The sequence below is a fragment of the Molossus molossus genome, unplaced genomic scaffold, assembly GCF_014108415.1.
Source record: "Molossus molossus isolate mMolMol1 unplaced genomic scaffold, mMolMol1.p scaffold_m16_p_9, whole genome shotgun sequence".
Lineage (NCBI taxonomy): Eukaryota > Metazoa > Chordata > Mammalia > Chiroptera > Molossidae > Molossus > Molossus molossus.
In genome coordinates, this window is record NW_023425403.1 from 86761569 (window position 1) to 86769352 (window position 7784).

A 7784-nucleotide genomic window follows, 5' to 3' on the forward strand; every position below is an offset into this window, starting at 1 on the left:
TTAAAGACTGCCTTTAATTCAGACATGTTCTGACTCTGGTGTCCGCACAGTGCTGTGCGGGTCTCTTCTCGCTCACCTTCTCACCGGTGAGCTTTGCCAGCTCTCCCTCCCGTGAACGAAGCGAGGACGACCACTGTGTGAGCAAGAGTCTGCTGGGCATCCATCAAAGTACAAGGCCTTCTTTAAAATTTATTTTTATTGATCTTAGAGACAGGAAGGGAGAGATAGAGAGAGAGAGAGAGAGAAACATCGACTTGAGAAACATTGATCAGTTGCCTCCCACATACACCCTGACAGGGGATTGAACTTGCACCCTGGGCATGTGCCCTGACCAGGAATTGAACAGGCGACCCACCCTTCAGTGCACAGGACGATGCTCAGCCAACTGAGTCGCACAGGCCAGGGCGAACAGCCTTCTCAAGCTGTTTACCATCTGGTTGGCGTTACCACGTGTTGGGTGTGGCCAAGTGAGCTGCCAGGAATTCCTCTTTCCACCGCCCCATTGTCCTGAGAACCTGCCCTTAACCGAGGTCTGGGAACCACCCCTCCAGACCATAGCCTTACAAATGAATGACGAGGGGTTCCAGCCTGCCAGACCCACTGCGCACTGTTTTCCCGTCCCCAAAGTCTGGGGGCCAACCCTGGGAGCCAAATGCAGACAGGGAGGAAAATCTTCCTGTTTTCTCCTTAAGCCCTTCACTTGTCAGGTTTTACAGAAATCCGTTTTTCCACAATTCCTTAGCAGCTGAATTCTAACCAGAAGGATTTTTTATGAACAGCGCGACAAACAGCACCTGAAGGCGGCTCTGCCCCGGGCCCTGTGCTCGCTGTTGGGTGAGAGCGCCGTGGGCCGGCTCAGGGCCCACACAGGGAACCAGTGCCTGGGATGCACGAGCAGGGGCCTGGTGGGAGGGGCTGGGAGGGAATCCCACCCAGACTTGTCAGGTCAGGGAAGGCTTCCTGGAGGAAGTGGATCTACTCAGAGATGCAAAGACGGAGACTGCGTGGACCTAGCTAGGTGAAAGAGGGCAGAGTGTTCCAGCCGAAGGGGTTCAGAACATGTCACCCCCAAATATGCCACTTTAGCATATTGATTATTTTGAGCTGAAGGCATTTGAGAAATAGCAGATTCTGGAAGGGCTCTCTGACCTCCCCTTTCTACCTAAAAGCAAGTCATAAACTTCCCCTGAGAAGGGTGCTCTCCCTGAGCCAGAGAGGGACCATCCTGACCTCTGGAGACTGGGACATGATGCCAAGTGGATCTGTACAAACCAACCCTCGAAAATAACTCTTATCTTCCACTAGTTCCCCCATATATTTCTGAGTCACTGCCCCACTACTTACTGCTCTCTCCCAAGCTCCTTTGTCTTGTCACACCCCCACAATGTATTATTCTTTGTGTAAAAAGGTAACTGTATAATCTTTTGGGCCTGATGGCTTCCCATATACAGGTGACAATATTAAATAAAATTTGTATACTTATTTTTTCTGTTAATCTGTCTTTCATCTTAACTTTATTCTTAAGCCCAGCTACAGAACCTAAAAGGGTTGAAGGAAGGTCTCTCCCCAACCCCCTCTACCCAAAGGGCTGAGGATGCAGAATGACAGTGGCCCCAAGGGGACTCGCGTTATCCCTGCACCTCAGCTGAGCCAATAACTCAGCAGAATCAACAGTGCTCCAGCCTGTGCCCAGCAGTCTCCTTGTGCCTGTACCTGAGCCAACCCCGTTGATAGCTGTGGTCATGAAGGAAGGGTCCCCAAGGAGAAGGCGTTTTCAAGAACAAGGGACTGGGCCTTCGAGCCAACCCTACTCATGATGAGCCTTTCATTCCAGTGCCTGCGTGAGAGGATCCAGGGACTATTTAGAAAAATTTTTTTTCTTTATTGATTTTAGAGAGAGAGGAAGGTGGGGGGGGGGGAAGAAACATCAATGAGCGAGGTGGGGGGGGCGGGAAGAAACATCAATGAGCGAGAACATTGATTGGCCGCCCCCTGCATGCCCCCCTCTGGGGATCGGGCCCACAACCTGGGCATGTGCCCTGACTGAGAATTGAACCCGGGACCTCTTGGTGCATGGGTCGATGCTCAACCACTGAGCCACACCCGCGGGGCTCCAGGGACTATTTTATCAAGGGAGACAGCCAGTGTGTTTGCAGACTTCGGGGCAATTGGCTCGATCAGATTTGTTTAAGCACCTAGTGGGATGAGGAGAGGGTGTTGGAAACGGAAGTGCCTTCTGGGGTACAGTGCATGGCCCTGCTGGTGAGTGTGTGGACAGAGGCTCTGAGAAGCCGGGGAAACTCGAGGACACTGCGGACCTTTATCAAATGGGACTGACAATTAGCAGACACCAGATGGGCAACGGCGGGAGTGAGGATGGGGTTCGGAAACAGACAATTTTACCTGAGGCTGGCACTGACTAAATAATTATAATGAATGCTTCCTGAGTGTTTATATGCTGGAAATCTAACCTAGGTGCTTTGCATATATTAACACAATAGATGGGATGGGAGGGGAGGTTTGTTATTACACGCCCATGGTTCATGGGGAAACTGAGGCACCGAGGGTTAAGTAACTTGCCTAGCGTGCAGCCAGTTGGCAGCAGAACCAGGATTTGATCTCATGCTGTCTGGCACTACCTGCCTCTAAGCGATGCCAGAAGACAATAGTGAGGGTATTGACCTGCGTGATGCAGCCTTTGCTCCTCTCCTGCCAGGCATTGTCCTGGGTTCTGGAGCGAGAACAAGACCAACAAAGTCCCTGCTCTCATAGGGCTTACGTTTTAGTGGGGAGACAGTTTTTAAAAAAAATACCAAATAGACAAAAAATGATTTTAGAAAGTGACAAGTGCTATGAAAAAAGTTAAAACATGGGAATGTGACTGAAGGTGACGGAGAGGAGCTCAGAAACGCGCCTCTATGAGCAGTGGGCTGGAACCTAATAAATCAAGATGAGCCCTGAGCACCTGCCACTCAAAGAGCCTGCAGCCTGAAGACCCTCCCTTTCTCACTGAATGCCGTGAGTCACTTACCTACACTATTTCATCCACGCAGTTTTATTGCTTAGAAACCCGAGCAGCCACCCCAAAGTTGTGGGAGTCCTAGAATTGAACATTTAATAAATAAAAATGTGTTTTAAAAAGTCTTTTCCTCATTTGTCCAGTGATATCAAACTTTTAGTGTGGTTGTTCAGCATGCCTTTATTTTATTTTATTTTTTTATTTTTATTTTTTATCCTCACCCGAGGACATTTTTCCATTTTTTGTTCAGGTAGAGTGGGAGGGAGAGAGAGAGAAACATCGATGTGAAAGGAACACATCGAGTGGCCAGCACCCGCACGACTGACCAGAGCCGGGGACAAACTGCAACCGAGGTACATGCCCTTAGCGGGAACTGAACCCGGGTCTCTCAGGACCGCAGGCCGACGCTCTAACCGCTGAGCCAAACCGGCCAGCCCATGCCTTTATTTTAATATTAAATGTGTTGCTAATACTTGAAAAGAGATCCTTTGGGAACAAAGAATGATAATTTTAAAAAAACCAACAAAACAATAAAATTATAATGTTCCTTCTGCTGATGTTCCAAAGCCACAGATCTTTCTTGAGGTATTTTTCAGTCTGCAATGGGGTGTGAATGGAAAGGGAGAATATCCCGATTTTATCATTTTTTCCTTATTGATTTTAGAGCAAGTGAGAGGGAGAGAGAGATAGAAACATTGATGAGAGAGAACATCTATCTATTGGTCGCCTCTGCATGCTCCCCACTGGGGATCTGGCCCACAACACCAGCATGTGCCCTGACCGGGAATCAAACCAGCGATCTCTTGGTGCATGGGTCAGCGCTCAACCACTGAGCCACACCAACTGGACGCATATCCCCATTTTAATGCAACTCAAAGTAAACTCCAAAGATAAGTCAGTGCCTTTGCATGGACCTCCTTTTACAAAGTAAACCTGTGGAGCATCAAAGCACGTCAGGAGTTGTCTGAGACCAATGCCACGGGCTCACAGATCAGAGTGTCACCCGGGCCTGTACCAGGAGCCCCTGAACTTTCAGATCTGCAGAGCACGGCTCTGCCATAGCTCCTAGTTAACTGCTGGGTCCCTGGAAGGAGAGCAGCAAATAAGGAAGGTTCGGTGGCCAAGTGTAGACCATCACCGACTAGAGCAGGTGGGTCAGTGCACTGAGGCCTGGGACTCAGGCTCCACATTCACTCTGGTCCTCACCAGCCTTTCACTCTCCCCTGAGTCCATCACAGGCACCTGACATAAGGCTGCCCTCCTTTCTGCTTCTCCCCTCTCGTGCATCCCTCTCTCCCTCCCCTCCTTCCCCTTGTCCTCTCTCTGGTCAGCTGGCTGGGGCTAGGGGAGGACAGGTTAGCTGCAGCCAGGGGGGCCCAGCCAGGTGCCAGGACCCTTGAGTCAGCCAGCAAATCTGGCCACATGTGTGGGAACAGGAAGGACAAGGCAGCTGGCAGTCAGTGAAACCACAAACTTACAGAGAGTACCGGCTGGTGGACCATTGTGGAGACACGGATAGAAGGACGTGGTTGTGAATCGGGGCTCTGGGTACAAATGTGCAGGCAGGGCTTTCTCTGGGGGTAGGCGAGGGGTTGATGGGTGTTGGAGGAGAACAGACAGGTGAGTGAGGCATAGCCTGAGCAGCAGACCGGGGTGAGCTTGGGAAAACGATGCCCCGTCTCCAGGACTCAGTGTCCTTATCTGCCAAAGGATGGCTACGTCCTTCCTCACGTGACAGCCTTGGATGTCAGTGAGCTGGCCAGGACCACAGAGGGCCCGGGCCCAGGCAGGCTGCTCGGGCAGCAGGATGCGGTCCAGTTCCTGCGCTGAGGCACTGCTCTGGCTTGGGCCTGGAAGGCGCCGCGAAGGTCAGAACTGGGCTCAGGGTGGGTCTGGAAAAGCAGCCAGAGCAACTCGACCCGGAGGACCCGAGAGCGGGCTCCCCACACAGGTGGTGGGACTCGTTTTACCAATGGTTAAGCAGGAAAGGTACCTTGGTAGAGAATTGCCCCAGAATATATCCTCTTCTCAGAGAATTATAAAACCTTGATCTTATTAGTGGCTTTGAGAGTCCTGCAGTTAAGGAAACTCTTTAACTCCAATGATTCTCACACTTACTCTCTCCCACCCCATTTCCAAGTACTTACTATCTCCCCTAGGAACTGTATGTGCCAGAAACTTTTCAGTTTTAAAATTCTTTTAAAAAAATGTTTATTGATTTTATTGGGGTGACATTGGTTAATAAAATTATATAGGTTTCAGGTGTACAATTCTATAGTACATCACCCAAGTCAGGTCTCCTTCCATCACCATGTATCCCCTTTATCCTCCCTCCCTCCCTCCGTCCTCTTTCCCTCTGGTAATCAACATACTATTGTCTGTGTTTATGAGGGTGTGTTCCTTTGCTTAATTCCTTCACCTTTTACACTTACACAATGGAATACTACTCAGCCATAAAAATGAAGATCTTACCCTTTGTGACAGCATGGATGGACCTGGAGAGTATTGTGCTAAGTGAAATAAGCCAATCAGAGAAAGACAAATACCATATGACCTCACTCATATGTGGAATCTGGTGAACAAAATAAACTGACGAACAAAATAGAAACAGACTCATAGATACAGAGAGTAAACTGACAGCTGTCAGGGGTGGGGGGCTGGGTGAGAATCAGTTTTAGAACTCGAATGTCCTTCTTCCTCTGGTGAGCACTGGTCCTAGGGCTGGGACAGAGGATTCTGAAGTGGCCCAGCTGAGGGAGCACAGAGGGAGTAAGGAGTGAGAACCCCACAGGGCCGACACAATTTTATTTTCCTATTCTTTTTTAATCCTCACCCGAGGATATTTTTCCATTTATCTTCAGATAGAGTGTGAAGGAGGGAGAAATGGAGGGAGGAATGGAGGGAGGGAGAGAGAGAGAGAGAGAGAGAGAGAGAGAGAGAAATATCGACATGAGAGGGACACAAAGATTCGTTGCCTTCTGCAGACCCAACCAGGGCCGGGACAAACCACAATGAAGTACGTGTCCTTGACCAGAACTCAACCTGTGACTCTTTGGTCTGCAGTCCGAAGCTCCAACCGTTGAGCCAAACTGGCCAGGGCAATTTTCCTGTTTTAAAAAATACTTTTAATTTAGGAATAATTGTAGATTTACAAGAAAGTTGCAAAGATAGTACAGAGAGTCCCTATACAAGCTTCCCCTAACGTGAATACATCTATCTTTAAGTACGTAAAACACACCTAACCATATACATCTGTCGGAGCTAATAAATTAACACTGGCGCAGTACCTTTGTGCAGACTTCATTCAGGTTGCACCGGTTTTCCCATCTGTCCTCCTCTGGTCCAGGACCCAGACCAGGACACCATGTTACATTAGCTCCTTTCCCCCTTTCCTTTCCTATTCCTGTTGCCCCGGTTCATTTTCTCTTTTTCTGTCCACCTCCCTTCTCTCCCACCTCAGGCTGGGACAGGGAACTGCAGGTGGGGCGGAGGACAGCGAGGTGAGTGCAACAGTCCTCTATACCGGGGTCAAGACACCGAGATGCCTTTTTGAGGTGTCAGTGCCCCAGAGAAGGACAGCCCCCAGTGAGGCCAGATGGCGAGGGACCCGAGGACCTGGCCACCGGCAGGAGCGGGCAGAGGAGTCTGCCTGCCTCTGGGAGGCGAGGACAGGCCAATGGAGAAATCCATCAAGTCCGAGGAGGTGCGTTCTTAGGAAAGTAGCCCCTACTGTCCCTCATCCGGTTGTGGCTGCAGGTGGAGGATGCTGGTGAGAGCAGGGCCCAGCCCTGCTACCTGAGACCTGGATGGTTCGATCAGGCTCCACGCTGTAGGGCAAGGCAGTTGCCAGGTGAAGGGAGCGCAGGCAGGAGGGCTGCTCAGAGGGTGCGCTCCAAGGCCACTGAAGCCAGCCAGCACCCCCTCTTTCTCCTCAAATGAAGGATACAAGCTAGGCAAACACAGAGAGAGCAGATGGATGCTCTGGAGCTGGGAGTAGCAGGAGAGAAGCCCACCCTCACACCAGTGCAGCAGACTTTTCCGGAAGCCTTTCCAGGGTGGATTTGCTTGCTTCTCCCAGGCTCAGCGCTGACTTGGTTCTGGGCTTCACCCTCTACCCAGCAACCAAACGCGATAGGGATGCGGGCTTCAGGGGGAGGCCCCTGATTGGTCTAAACCCCTTTCAGCGATCTGATCCTGCTCGCCAGAGATTGGTTTAAGCATGGACACGTGGTACAATTCTGGCCAATGAGGTAAATGTGAAGGAATGCCCTCTGGTATCGGGATGCAGATGAGTGTTCTGAGAAAACTTTTCTTATTCTCCAAAAGGGACTCAGGGTGAAATAGCGTCCTTCCCTGAATATTGGCAATGGTGTGCCTGGATGTGACCTCTGGAACTTTGGCAGCCACCTCGTGACCGAGAGAGTGGTAAGCCTAGAAGAATGAACTGGTGGGAAAAACCAAGGTCTCGTTAACGGATCTAAGTTGTCACGTCAACCCAGCGTGTTTGGAGCCACCTGCCTTGGTGTAAGCCAGATGAACTGGGTTTTTCTATCACTTGCTGTCACCGGTGCTAGATCTGTGACCTGGGGGACTGTACCTGAGGAGACCAGCCCCGGCTCCCCTCTGGTCCTATGCATTCTTACCTTAGCTCTGCATTCGTGTCCTGTTGCTGCTCTAATAATTTACCAAAAGCTTAGTTGCTTAAATCAACGCAGGTGTATTTTATTACCTTTCTAGATGTCAGACATTTAAAATCAAAGTGTTG